We start from the raw sequence: 15617 nt of genomic DNA, 5'->3' as shown, positions 1-15617 counted from the left end.
GTGGTGGACGGCTTCATGTAAGTAGCCTATACATGTTAAGCTGTTTAACAAGGCAAGGCAAGCGGATATTAAAACTGTCTAAAACAGGCCATACCGCTTCCCTGTAATTCACAAAGCTTAGTCTAATGCTTTCAGATTCAGATACGCTGGTCTTTGTAATAGCGAAAAGAATTACAGTCTCCTACTGCAGCCAGTAAATTGCCCATATTTTCATCGTGTTGCATTATGAAGTACACAATGACATGATTGGGATTGAACAGCAGCGGAAAGTGAGGGAGCACTCTAGCACACGGCTGTATAGCTGCCCTGGCAAGCGCTTTGTCTCATCCTCATTGGCTGACCCACATGACCTCAGGGACAAGCTGTGCCCAGTGCACCATGGGAGAGATATTTGAGAGACAAAGGCTCTCACCAAGGATCAATTCAATATAATCTGATGTATGGATGAAATACGTACGGACCCCTCTTCTCATTAGAAGTGCATTTAAATGTCATCCTTCCAAATTACAAAAAAGGAGCGCATTTTCTCATTTACGCTGTCCAAATTAGTCCATAGGGCTCATAGGAATTACAGAGACATTGTCAAAACTGGAATCTCTGCAATGGGCAGCCACAAAAAGCTAACTTGTCATGTGGCAAAGTTGAGGGCCCGGCCATTTGATTGTGGGTTGAAGCCCCCTGCTGTGCAACGGGACAGGCTGTCTGTGTGAACGCCCTACAAAGACCAGAGTCCTCTGGTTGGCTCCCAGGACCATCAGATTTAGCCTGGCCTGCTCCCTCTGTCACTGTCTGACAGAGGAGCCGCAGCCTGGATGACTGGCTGGTCCACTGACTGGCTGGCAAGCTGGCTGTTAGGTTGGCTGAGAGGGTACATGACTGGCTGGGTGAATGACTGGTTGGCTAACCGGGTGGGTAGCTAGCTGGCTAGCTGGCTGCCTGGCTGGCTGACTGGCTCGTCACTGCTACTGCTGGGGGGGTGCAGACCCCATCTGGACCGGGCTGAGCCGGGCCGGGTGCCGATTGTTCATGCTAACATACGCCTGCCTCACACAGCCACACTGAACACGTGAAAAATGTGGGAATGAGAGAAGATGGCGGAGGCAAGAAAAAAAAATATGGGCAAAAGCAACATGAGGAGATGGAATTAAAGAGGATGTGTGTGTTTGTTTTTGTTTTTGAAGAATAATGACGGAGGTGTGCTTGTCGCTTATTTGAAAAGACTGAGGGGATCTAGACTTTTTGATGAATGGGCCTCAGACAAAGAAAAGGAGTGATATGTGCCAAGTATTACAGTCACTTCCTGTAATATCATCATGCCATTACTGACAGGCAAAATGATAATAACCAAGATTACTATCAGGGAAATCCAAACCTCTCCTTTGTTCATTCAAACTAGTAACACATTTGCTTTTGTGGTTCCAGCCCTGCAACATTTTTTCAGTAATATAACTCTCCTTAACTCTTTATATAACAAAAAGAGGATGAAAAACTGACAGAAACCTATTATGAGACTACACATTAATCCATATTATTAAGCAAATACTATTTGAATGAAATATGTAATCCTTAAAAAAAATGCTTATTTTTAAAACCACTTAGTTAAATCCACGACCAGGCCTATTATGATCATAAACTGGACCAAATACAATATTATACACAACAGCATAACACAGGCATTGAGGTCTGTGCACAATTTGCAGTTAAAGCAAGATGTTTTATGATTTTGGCAAAGAAATGAGTCTGTGTGGCACCCTACTATTTAATGTGTCCTTTTTTTTTTTGACATTTTCAAACCCATATTTCCTTCAGCTCATTAGCGAGGGTTTCTCCTGTTTGCCCAGAGTTCTTCAGGCAGAACGGAGTGTGGCAGTTTTTCAGGCCTTGGCCACTGGACTCTTTAGGTATCTGCTCTGCAATAATTTGAGCGGGAGCTCATCTTATCTCTGCATGCCATGCTCTGTCTTTCAGAAAACGGCGACCTTTGTTCGCCAGGCTGGGCAAGACAATCTCCCCTCCTGCCCTGACAGGGTACAACTCAGAGAGCAGGAGAGAAATGAAAACCACCTCAGGTTTTATTAACAGGGCCAAGCTTGGAGCAGCAGTAACTGCCAGAAACACAAGACAAAGGAAACCTATAAAATCTGAAATTGTTGTATTCAATATTTTGATGGTATTAAACTACAAAACAGAGATTAAAAAACAGTGCCTAGTGCAAATTGGCCCATTAGACCTTTTTTCATGTATGTAAGGCTGGCTGCTAAGAATATCCTAAATGTCCTACAGTTAGAAACTACGAAATGAGCCCTAAAAATAAAGAACTAAAATGAAAAAAAGAGGGGAAAAAATCCAGGTTTTAAGTAAGCACATACTATCGTTGAAAGGTATTTTGCTTATTTAACTACTGTTTAAACACCAATACTAAATTCTATCAAGGTTTTGGCTGAAGGAGTTAACCGTGCAACGTCAGTGGAGCACACGAATCCCTCTGTGGCCTGTCCTTGAGCTTCAAACGGCCTGCACCCTGCGTCTATACATTTGTGAAACAATATAAATTAATACTCTCACCTTAAAAGGCAAGAAACCTACCTCGGTTACCGTGTTCACTGGAAAATTATAATCTCCAAACACCGGCGTAACGTTAGTTATGGCTGATAACGGCTGTCTCTCTCTGTCTGTTAACCTCAACGGACGGCGTTGTTAACCTCTGCCCGTCTGTCTGTTAGTAACTCTTTATATTTTGAGTTCATTAAAATAGACAATATGTGTCGCTTTTGACAATAAACCTGCTCTAAATATCAGAAAATGTTAAAATGTAAGGTTCCTCTTTCCCACGGAGAGAAAACTGAGCTCGAGCTCTGCCAGCGGTCTGCTCTCAGCCTCAGTCTCGTGCGGCCTACGTTAAACAAAAAGGGTCAAACTTATACTAAAAGTCGAAACGGGATTTAAAGGACGTGTGTGTGTCGTAGCAGAGCTAATTAAAAACAGCGTAAAGTCTGACCTCAGTGCAGACAAACATCCACCAGAACAAACAAAACTAATGCATTTGCACAGAAGCGTTTATGCAGCTTTTCCCCACAAGTTACTGCAGGTGTTTTAATGCTGCCAATTTAGCGTTTTAACATTTTAGATAGACTATTAACACCTTAGTGCCAATTTTAAAAAGACGATTAGATCCTGTGTATGGGCTTTATTTGCATACAGTTGATTTTACCTACCGTCACTCGGGCCTATTTCCCACACTGTTGTCAACAGCTCTAATAAGCAATTACCTGAGATGAATTTGTGGTATTAATGGTATGCAAATAAACGTCAAAGGGCTGACATCTGCATAGGGCACGTGGGAAGAAAGATCAGATCAGGTCACACATTTATTTGATGCCACAACCTGCATGAGGAGGACGCCTTGATTGTGAGTCAACATCCATTCAGTGTGTTCTCACTGGGCTGCAGGCAGGAGATTTTAAGCAGGCCTACTTGGCTTTATATTACACAGTTCACTTATTTTTTATTTTATTCTTTTTATTGTTAAATTGTGAGTCTAACAAAAGACAAAATGGAATTTAATAATGAATAGAAAGTAATAAATTTAAACAATTCTTTTTTTAAATTAAGTCTTGCCTCATCAAACAGTTTTACAAGTCTCCTTTCAATCATATTAATACATGGACCTAATTCATAATTTCTATTGATATTACAGTATATTATATTATTGTACTTTTACCACCAACATGATCTGAATAATATAAATTCCATGGAAACTGTGGTTTAAAGTTTAAACTAGTTATTTTTAAATTAAAAATTCTTACAAAAAATAGTATACAAATTAAAACATAAACAATTGCAACTGTAAATTTATAAATACTCATATCCAGAAAATGTGTATATTTTAATCTGTTTTTAAACAAAGGGACAGTTTTAAATTAAAATTCTCATACATTTGATCAAACTTTTCATTATTGTCGTATGAATTGGAAAATTTGGAACATTTTAATCATAATCATTTTAAATTGCTGTTTCTTTGTAAATACACGATCATGAATTGAATCTAATTTATATTCATTATTATTCTTATTATTAATAATAAGAATAACAATAATAATAATTATCATTATTTTATTTAACCACATATTTGCATTAAGAACAGGAAACACTGAGACATATTAGCCCTTTGCTCTTCCAGCATTTTATTTTAGCAACATTTCTTCAGAAAATCTAATTACAAAGACAAATGCTAAACTGAATTTTAATTTTTTTTTTTAAATGCTACAAGGAGGTAACTGAGAGCAGGATTTGTCTGATTAAATTATATTTGTCTCACACACAAGTCTTTTGTTAACTCTATTCAGGATGATCCTGTAAGATAAGGCTCAGAATCTCTCTCTCTCTCACTCACACACACACACACACACACACACACACACACACACACACACACACACACACACACACAAAGCTGATGAAGGTTACAGCGTGTCAGGACGTGTCACGGCTGGAATTTAACTTTGACATCTGCTGTGTGAAATCACATATTGACAAGTACTGTGGTGATGTAAAGGAAAGACTGTGAGAGATCTGAGCTATTTTCCCTTTGTGTGTGTGTGTGTGTGTGTGTGTGTGTGTGTGTGTGTGTGTGTGTGCTCTGACCACTTGAGATGGTCTGGAATAATTAGGGTTTTAAGTTTCCTGAGCTGTTTGTGCTTTGTATACAAATCAAATGTTTTTCAAATCTTGCCTCATCACTCTAAACTTCACATACAAAAGTGGTATCGGGTCATTTTAACACAGTACAGGCATAATGCCATTCTCTCTATTCTGTTAAAAAAGAAAAAGGAAGCAGAGGAAAAAAAGCTTCTTTGGACTGAGCAAAGTTTCCATATATTTATTGCCAACAGTGCAGGAAAAAGAAGGTGCGCAGGCCTGACGAGTGGTGAGTAACACCCTGCCATTAAGAGGTGATGGGTTAGTAACCTCACAATCCACAGGGATATAAAATAATTACGGACAAGTTGACATAAACTACTATTTCCTTGGAAAGAGACAAAAAAAATCAGTGTCTTTTTTTCCCCCCTTTCATTCACTTATTCACTTATTTAAGCCCACACACATTCACATACAGACACACATTATTCTTCTTAAAAATTTCCTCCTTAACTTCTCATCACTGCCAGTCCTTCTATTTCCATCCAGCTCCAAACCTTTTCATCCATTCATCTACTCACTGGAAGAGGAAAAAAACTTCCCCTCTTTCTGCTCTCTTTCTCCCATCGGCACAGATTGATGTTAAAAGTGTGTCTGCGCATCGTTTGTAATTACGCCTGTTTACACACTGAAGCATTACTATGTGTGAAAGTCTGGAAGCCATTTGTGGCATGAGGCTGAGAGGGAAAGACAGAGCGAGCGAGCTTTAAACAGCTCCAGAGACACAAGGACTGATAGCAAGCTGGGGCTTCTGACATGACTGCAGACCTGGGTAATATTATACTCAAATATGCTTTCACGTTTGCGCGATGGATTTGTCTGGGCAGACTTTTTCAGCCTCAAATGTAAGCACATCAAAGATAAGATCAAGGGCTCTTTATGATTCTTTTTAGTATCCAAAATTTATTCAGCCAGGATTTTCTTGAGGTTTGTGTGGTTTTTCTATAACTCTCTGCCCCATCTGCAAAAATTTCACCTTATACAGTTAATTATAAACATAACTTTAACCGCACAAGTGAGTTATATTCCTAATTTATATTCAGAACATATTTGGACAACTGAATTTAATTTAGACGACTTAAAAATACATTTTATGATGATCATCAATTAAATATATTTGGGGGGGTTTTGGCTCAGACTTGGTGAAAGGAATTCAAAACTTAAACACTGTATACACCAAACTATGCTGCGAGGACCGTGTGAAACAGTATACATTTACTTCTTTTAACGCTAAACTGAATGTTAATCTTGATAACAGTGCCGTCAATTAGAAAGAATGTTTCTGTTAGGGGATGATGTTATCGTGGTATAAATAAAACTGGGCAAAATTATAGATTTCAAACTGAATTAGGAGATTCTGGCGCTGCATGTTGCAAACAATGATTTAATAAAACCATTTCAACATGTGGCTGCGGCTATGGGCCAGTATAGGATTACATGCATGCTAAGTGAATGCATATAGACTACCGCATGTGTACCGTGCGTGTGTTTACATTATGAGGATTCTGTAGCGTCACCATGGCAAATACACACATAAACTGAATCAAACACACACACACGCACACACACACACACGTACCGTTGGTGTGGCATTTTCCGACAGGACGTTGCAGTAAAACTGAGAGTACAGCGTTTCCCCTCGACAAGGGCGGCCATTCCTGATAAGGTCAAGTAGGCAGTGTGATACTTGGGAGTGTGTGTGTGTGTGAGAGAGAGGGGTGATAGCAGAGTCCGGCAGCTTTCTGCTTCAATTATACAGGGAAGGAGAGCGTCTGTCTCGCACTCTCTGTCTCACTCCTAACCGAAGCGCATGCCGCACACACCTACAGTGTTCCAGTCGGCACATGCCAGCGGCACACACTGGCTACCATGCCCTGCCTACAGCTGCAGAGAGGGCTTTGAACCTCATGGTTAGCAAATACAGCAGGAATCAAGCAGATAATGAAACCCGATATCCCTCCCTTCCATGCCCTGCTCCAACAGCAGCCAAGGCCTGCTTCTCCTCACACAAGAGATGCACTATTGAGAGACTTTTCTCTCGCACTCTTTCGCTCCCCCTCATTCTTTTATTCCTCCCTGGTCCTCGTTCTGCCAGTCGGCAAGGCGAGATGCCAACCTCTCCCCAAAGCCGGGCAGAGTGCCCTCACCCTTTATGCAAATGCTTCACCACTTGCCCAACTCACACATTCATTCTGTACCCCCCCCCCCCCAACAATCACCTAACTCTTCCATTCCTTCTTTTATTTCTTTCACCTCTTACTCTGCAGCCCTTCTCTCTCTCTAACACTTTTTCCCTTCCCTGTACTCCATATTGTTGCTGCACTTCAACCATCCCTCTACCAACTGCCTGTGCTCTCACTATCTCGATTGCTACCCATCTCCTTGCATCTCTCCCTCTGCTCCCCCTCGCTCCTTTCACGGTGGAACTCCCTCTCCCCTCCTTTTCCTCGCTGCTTCTCTCTCACACAGCTTGACTCACCCAGACTCAAACTTGTGCACTCATTCCTCAGCCATTGCCAGACAGGCAAGTGCAGAAACTCCTTTCACCCTCTCTCTCCTCTTCTTCTATCTACTCCACTCTCTCTCTCTCACACACACACTCTCAGCCACTCATGCCGCAACTCATGCCCTGATACTTCCCTTAAAGGGAAAGTATCCCATCTATAAATTATACTTTTTATTTATCTGCTACAGTTAGTAAAACCATTATTTCATCTGTCAGCGTTTAGTATTAAAAGTATAATTTGCAGGAAGCCAGTTGGCTCATTTATCCATACCACCTTCACTGTGAGTATTTTCCCTGTTTTTGGATGATTGATTGCTTCCTTGATTGTTGAGCAGGGTGTTAGTGGAACATTCTCCTTTCACACAAGAAAAAGTACACCGAGTTGCTGCGGTTTATACGTGTGTTAGGTCACGTTTATATGCTTTAACAGCAGCCAACTTTTTAAATATTTTTGAAAAGTGCGGCAGGATATGTAATGTTCCATGTCAACATGGCAACACAAAGCTAATTCACGAGCAGCGGGTGAAACGCTACTGATTCCAATCTCACTGATTGAAGAATTATTAACCATGAGATGAGATTCTGCAACACTTGGCTTTTTAAAACCCTTTTAAAAAGCAATTGTTATAACTTAGCAGCAAACACAGCTGTTTTATTAGTTCCTAAAAAGGTGACATTTGAAGGGACACAACAGAAATATTGACATGGTATTCATGTGCCAAATTATGCTTAGACTATATGTTTTTTATGATGCCAAATATCCACAATTTAACTCAATTAAACTCTTAAACTTGCTCAAAAAAAAAAAAATCTGTTGAAGTGTGTTTAGTTGTAATCTGGAACTTCCTGAGACCTCAAACAAATAAAAGAGAGTGCTTGATAAGAAAATGACATCATCAACATCTTATCCTGTCCACATTTTATCATTTACATTTAAAACATTGCAAATGTTTGTGGCATGCTACGTTGTAGTTGGGCAACCAACCCTTTTACATTAGCATCCTATTTCCGCATCAATGAGCACCCTATCAGGAACACTGAAGCTTGCAGATTTAATTCTGCTTATCATGTGAGCTGGAGTTTGGCCTGTGCTGAGTTGGCGCTGCGAGGGTTAAACGGTGCCCGCTCCCTGTGGCATGATATGAGCTGGGCCTTTGCCTGTGCACTCTGCCTTGTCTGCGCTGAGTTAGTAGTGTTAGGGGTTAAGAGTGGGTGGTTGCTCCAAGTGGCTTCCTATGTGACTCTGATCCCATTAGGGTTAAAAGGTGTCTGTTCCAAATGGCTTCCTGAGAGCCGGGTCTTAATCTCTGCTATGCTTGACAGAGTTTGGGTTAAAGTGAGACGGGCTCTTGATACGTCGGCGGGTTAACGTCTGACTCTGAGCTGGCAGTGTGAGGGTTAAAGGTCGCTCTGCCCATTTTGAGTGGCATTCCCTGTAGGGCAAGCACCATGCCAGGCCGGAAGAAACAGAGGGTGCACACAAACACATGCAAGGCGAGAAACAAAGAGCCCTCACAACCACACACACACACACACACACACACACACAAACAAAACACATGAGGACACGTACACACACACACAAGAACTAAATCATTTTGAAACTTTTATCCTCTCAAACCATTGCTTTCCTTTTTTAAAGACGCATCCTCCAACAAAGCAGAGGGAAGGACAGGCAGATGCATGGTGCAGACGGGCGCCTCTGGGAGAGAGTGTGTGCAGTTATCTCCTCTGTGACCACGCTTGCTGACTTCCCCAGCCTAAACTACCACCTCGCACAGACCTCAGGAGCACCACAGCACCACAGGCAGACAGCCATAAGTACATGTCCTCAGAGGGGACATAAAATGGAGGAAACCCACCTCGATAAAAAGGCACCCGACAAACAGGCATGGGAGAGAAAAAGGAGGTGGGAACAAAAAAAAAAAAAGTGCTGTCTCACTGATACAAGCTTCAGATGAGGTTAGTGTTGAATTTATAACAGGTAAGTTAAATACATTCATACATGTATTTTACTTCTCAGGAAGAGCGACAATGTGTAAGAGAAAAGCACTCTCATTTCTTAAGTACAACTTTTATACTACACGTAATTTTAACAATAGAACAGTATATGCTTTGTTATGCTATATATGGAAGCGTAGTATAGTATTTTATATAGGCCCTCAGTTACCTTAAAAACCCTCATAATTGGGCCGAGAAATGGAATAACGTAAGCGAAATATTGCATACATGTGACCTATGTGCTCTGGCTGGTAAGTCCTTTCCTCAGTATCCTGCTTAGCTTTACTGTTGTCTCTGAAGAAAAAAAAAACACTTCTCAGCCGCAATAAATATTCTACTTGTGCCATGTTATTTTGCAGCGAATAGTACAGTGTTTATCAACTCTCAGCGAAACTGGTCCGGTATGAAATACCAGTCAGTCTCCATTTATAAACATGTGATTGTATGAAAAGATAGTATCACAGAAAAGTGAGCCAGAAGGAGAGAGCTGGACTGAAAGCAGCGAGAGCTGCCACGTCAGATGCTGCTGAGGCTTCTTGGCTGTCAGGCCTGAAACAGACACACACACACACACACACACACACACACACACTGTAGAGACACACACACTGTAGAGACACACGCAGTATGGCCTGCACACGCACAGATCCACACATCCACTCGAATACACATGCACAAACACAGACTCATTCACATGCACACACACTCACACAAAAAGGGTTTGCCTTTGCAGTGCTGTTTAGGGAGTTGGAGTCATCAGCCAAGCCTGACACCCCTGCTCAGTGTAGCCATCACCGCTGTCTCTCTGTGAGTCAACATGGATGGAGCCGCTCCATCAACAACACACACAGGCCCTAATAATAAAACGAGCAAATCCCTCACTCCAGAGTGCCTGCCACACGCCAGAGAGGACCTGCCCTCGGTCTGATCATTTCCTGTTAGGATCGCTACTGGATTTACACTTATCATTTGGTTACACTCTTCAAGAACTTTCATTAATGTTATAGTTTCCAAATATCAATAGAGTAATTGAATGCTTAAAAAATACTCTGAGCTGTGACAATCAAATTGTAACAGCACTAACATGCAAAATATTAATATATTCACATGCACAAAGAGGACACTATCCTGTGGATCCTGTTCCAAAGAACCACGTATAGGGAAATGTTGTGGGCAATATTCAAGCTCTTTGGCTGCCCAAAGAAAATCAGATGCAAAATAGGATTTGGCCGCATCTTTATTTAGGCTAGCTTTCCAATTCCTGGAGAAATTGCATTATTGAATACAACAACGCCATTGTTTCAGCAAATTTTAGAGGGGCTTTATATATTTCCAGAGAGGGAAAATCAAAATGGGAACACCGTTTTTCAGTCTGAAGGGGAGAGAAGGCTCTTGTGCAGAGATTTGATTCTCCAGATAGCACTTGGCACCATTTGCCTTCTCTAAGTACTGTAATATGGTTATGATACATTAGCATTCCTTCACATCACCAAAGAAACCTAATATGAGTATATCAAGCATTTTAAGGCAGAAAAGAAGCAGAGGGAGGGAAAAAGAAGGGAGAGAGGAGGGTGGGAGTCTGGAAGATGGAGAGTCAGGTAAAGGATTAACATTAAGAGGCCATGGGGAGTAAAAAAGTTGCCCGACGAGCAGCATTCCAACGGACAAAGCCTGGCGAATGGTGAAACTGTTTTAGATAGTGCGCTGTTCTCAGGAGAGGCAGACAGGGAGTTAGTAAAGTGGCTTTTAAGCTCACCAAATCCAACATATCCCAGATAAGACTGTGGCTCTTCCTGAGGGAACGAAAAAGAGGAGTAGCGGAGGGGGCTGGAAAGAATGAGGTAAAATGGAGAAAGAAGTAAAAGATGTATTGAGAGAGAAAGAGAGAGAGAGAGAGCGGGGAGAGTTGAGGGATGGGGCGAGCATGAGATAGAGAAAAGCAGACGAAGATAAGCAAACATAAAAACGGCACAAAAAAAGAGGGAGGTTTGGAGAAAGAGAGGAAAAAAGATAGGAATGAAGTGTAAGGAAAGTGAGAGCATATTTTCAGATGGGAGCACATGTGAGCTTTGGTGTTGGTTGATCCTGTCTCATATGGTGCAGCGAATGAACCCGGAGACACTGAGCAGCCCTGCTTGCCTCTCCAGCAGGATTTTATCACCTGTGTGAAAGAATACACACTGGCCAACCTCATCAATCTCTGCTTGGCTCTGTTGCAGACCTGTGCCTGCCTTTTAAGTACTCTTTAGTGTTAATGTTGTGTTTTAAATAGTGTTTAGGCAACAAAAATCTTAATGCAAGGTTTCCAGTAATCCCTCTAACGAGATACACACAGAAGCAATGGTGGAGGTTTTGTTTCAACGCTGGGGGGACACATAGGAAATGGTTTTTGTGTTTCACCAGGATCACTGTGGGACTGTCATGTGATCAGAGCATGTGTATTTAAAGATAATGTCTTTGCATATACAGCATAGTCAACGATGAGCATTAACTTGAAAAGATACTTGTGGGTCTACTAATAAATTGCACTTAAAGGGATAGTTCAGTTTTTTGGAATGAGGTTGTATGTAGTACTAATCCATAGTCAGGGTACTACATATAATAGATGTTAGTCAGCACGCCCCCACTTTGGAAAAGCAGAAATGAGTCCTATATGGAAGCCAAGCAATTTACTGCTATAGAGGGGTCAGCAACAAAATGTATTTTAGCTACCTAAAAAAAATGATATACTGAGAGTATTTTCAATACTTAATCTTTCTGTCATACAGCCCGCTGGGACATGGAAGCTGTGAACGGCTTCAGTTCCCCATCTCTGCTCTTGTCAAAGCCACCAGACTCTAATCACAAACAGTAATTTTAGCTCGCTGAACACGGGAGGCGCTGGTCTACCGCTGCCTCGATCACTTTGTTATTGTGTGACTTTGCTGAATCCAAACTAACTCTTTTAAACAGCAATGTCACACCATAGCAAACAAAATAACTGTTGAACAGTGGTAGAACAGCGGTTCCTGTGTTCAGAGATGTTAAATCACTGCTTTTCTCAAAGGAGTCTGGCTTTGGAGAGAAGTATGTAACAGCTTAATTTTTCCTGCTGGAAATATTTGTCTGACATTTAGGTTTTTTATTTTCATTGCTATCTTTTCTTTGTCCAGCACCTGCCTCAAATGTTTTTGAATGTGCACGACTACTATGGTTTTGGAGTGGTTTGGGGTCCTCCTCCAGGGAATTCATTAATTTCCTGCATTCTGGTAAATTTTTCTGCATCAATTTTTGCCTTTACTGCATTAAGTTACAGTACAAATGTCTTAAATTTTGTCAAAATAAAAGTCCTCTGCTAAATATTTAGGGGGACATGTCCCCTGCATCCCCCCTGAAATCTACATCTATGCACAGAGGGACTGTGGCATGGTGACTTTTTTTTTTTTCCATTTTTTTACTGAAACAGGTAAAAACACATGACGCCACATAAAAGAAACACACTAAAGTATGTGTAGTGTGAACCAAATACATGTGCATAAATATTCAGACCTGCTGCATTCACCTTTTAAGCCTTGCCTGTATAGCTGCTTCTATAATTTAAATTATTTTACTCTTTAATGTGGATTTTCACTCTCTGCATTTGTACACTGTTAACTGCCTGGTACGTGTGTGCGCATGAAGCGACAGGAGACAGGTGCACACCCACAGGCCAGAGAGCAGAGAGTCAACAAACAAGGGTCAGTTTTAAATCATCCCTAGTTTGTTTATTTAGCAGTGGTCAGGTTTTCACTTATAAACCTCCCAAACTCCATTGCAAAATTCCTCCTTTTAGACTCCAGAGAGAACATTCAAACAGTATTAATTCCTCTTGCTGGGAAAAGGGACGGCCTTTTCCCGGAGCAATCCATAACATCTGAATATAAAAATAAATACGAAGAGCGGGCGCGCTCTTAACCCCAAAGTGAGGAGGGAAAAAACCTGCCGGGAAGTTTGACGGCGGTGTGTGTTTTTCCTCCTTTTCGTCGTCTGAGACAACATTTTTCTCTGCGTAGTCACTCTCGCTGTGTTGCAGCCCACTACCATCTTTTCTCTCTCTCCTTTTTATTTTTTAAATCAATCTCGTTATTAAGCCTCCCCTTTCTGTCTCTGTCTTCTTTATCTTCACCTTTTCTCTCCCTCCCTCTCTCACTCTCTGCTGGACGCCCCTGTGCCAGTTAACTCACCACAAGCCAGAGGGAGGACCGCAAGAATGCTTAAATCAGCATAATTAGGCCTGTGTGTACTTTAAACACACACGTTTCCCCCAAGCCTGGACCCCTGCCACCCGTACACCGCTGTGTACGCAGCCACGGCCCGTCTCTTTGAGTCAATAAACACAAACATATCAGCAGTCAGCCTCGCACACGTTCGCATAACACATGCACGCACACACACACACACACACACACACACACACACACACACACACACACACACACACACACAAATACATACATGAGGTGAAAAATGATGCTGTATCCATCTCCCACTAAGCTTTCTAGTGAAGCTACCTCCCTCATACAGCTGTCAACCCCCACCCCTCACCCCAACACACACATACAGCCCAAACCACCATCACCACACTAACACAGTTTGACCCTTCACACTATGTAGCTGAGGGGGAGGACAGTAAATTTAATGTAGGGGTACTGTGCTGAAAAGTTGTATGTTTGTTGAAAAAAAAAAATTCCATAAGCAAGCCGGTAAAAATTAAGCGCGAGCATGCACTAAAACAATGGAAGGGGATCGCAGTTGAGTTTGTGGTTTTGTCCCACACACATCTGTATGTGTTTTAGGTTTCACTGGTGCATTAACAAACAACTGCCTCCCAGCAAATCCAGGGTGCCTGGCTGCATATGGGGATTATCAGTAGTCATTACAGACCATTTAATAATAATCAGCACCATCAAAAACGAATCAGTCCAAGCATGTGATATTTGGATGGGCAATATCACTGGCTGAGTGGATCATATTAGTGAAGATGAGAACTGATTAGGCAGTGTTTGGCATTTCATCTCATTGAAATTATCACACACTGTGAGCAGCTTGTTGTTGTTTCTATCTACTTTTTTTGTGGAGCAAAGTGCTGCTCAACATATCATTTATTGATGGTGTATCTGCATGTGAGATAAGAGCAATTACAGAGATGACACCTGTGGACTTAGAGTGTCAAAACACTCAACAAAAAAGTTTGAAAGTCAGTGACTAAGGCCTAGTATAAAAGCATCCAATAAAAACAAAACACTCCCTCCCTCAGGAGCTCAAACACTCGCAGCTCCTGAAGAAGCTTCAGGTGTAGACGGACACCGCGAGAGAGGCCCGCACTTGCACAAACGCCGCACCAAACACATCAAAACAAGGAAATCTTGCAAAAATGCGATCAAGAAGAGGAGTGCCGGAACATGAAAGGCCCGGTAGCCTCTCAGCCTGCGGCTGTACATTCATTTCCATTCTAAAGATATGCATGGAGAACGAGTAACTCCAGTAAGTGAATATCACTTATGCCACTGGGCTTGGAAGCACACTGGTGTTGCCATGGAGTTTTATATGTCATTAAAGCAAAACATTTTTAACATCACCCGCCTCAAAAACAGATAAATTTTATATGGCCTCAGCTTACTTTCCTCTTGGCGTAACACTCCAGAAAGTGATCAGAACGCCATGCTCTGTCTGCTTAGGAAAATATTTTCTCAGCAGTATTTGATCAAAGTGGTGTGATACTGTTTATATGAGGGTGCACATTGAAAACTAGCCACAAAGAAGCCACTCTGTGTCTTTCTCCCTCTGTCTATCTGTCTGTCCGTCCTGTCTCACACACATGAACACACTCATTTCTGTGTTTGTGCGCTCACACAGCTGTGAATCTTGCACAGGGTTCAACCAAGGTAAAGATATGGTATATTACGCAATGGCTTATAGATTTTTCCACCCCTGGCGTGCTGCCAGCGCTCTCAACGGGAGAGAGACAGAGGAAGAGAGAGAGAGAGAGAGAGAGAGAGAGAGAGAGAGAGAGAGAGAGAGAGAGAGAGAGGATCAGAGAGCAGCACACTGTGTTCCACAAAGTCTGACTCACTAACTGGATTCACTGGCTGCCTCGCTGGGACTGCAGGCCTCTATGACCAGTAGTTACACAGAGGAAACAGGGTTGAACAAAAGCATGTGAGTGTGATCGTGTGTGTTACTTGATAATACTGGCAGTAAAGATTGTTGGTGATTTTGCTTCAGGTATCAGATACAATTATTAGGTCTGGTGAATGTCTCAGCTATCGCTCATACCAGGCAATGTGGACCGCCGCTGCTCTATATTGGTCTGCCTATGCCACACACACAGTGCAGGCAAAAAATAAATGACCTTATGTAGTCACTCAACACAGTGGGGTGTCGTGGCTATACA

The 15617-nt window shown here is 41.9% G+C and overlaps 1 protein-coding gene across 8 annotated transcripts in view; it reads right to left on the bottom strand.

The window, feature by feature from the left end:
• The window catches only part of LOC126389660 (nuclear factor 1 X-type-like), a 121362-nt gene that overhangs the window by 85490 nt on the left and 20255 nt on the right, over positions 1-15617 (bottom strand). The gene's annotated exons all lie outside the window — the stretch shown is intronic.

The sequence above is a fragment of the Epinephelus moara genome, chromosome 5 (assembly GCF_006386435.1).
Source record: "Epinephelus moara isolate mb chromosome 5, YSFRI_EMoa_1.0, whole genome shotgun sequence".
NCBI classification, from domain to species: domain Eukaryota; kingdom Metazoa; phylum Chordata; class Actinopteri; order Perciformes; family Serranidae; genus Epinephelus; species Epinephelus moara.
This window is presented reverse-complemented; position numbering and strand designations above follow the sequence as displayed.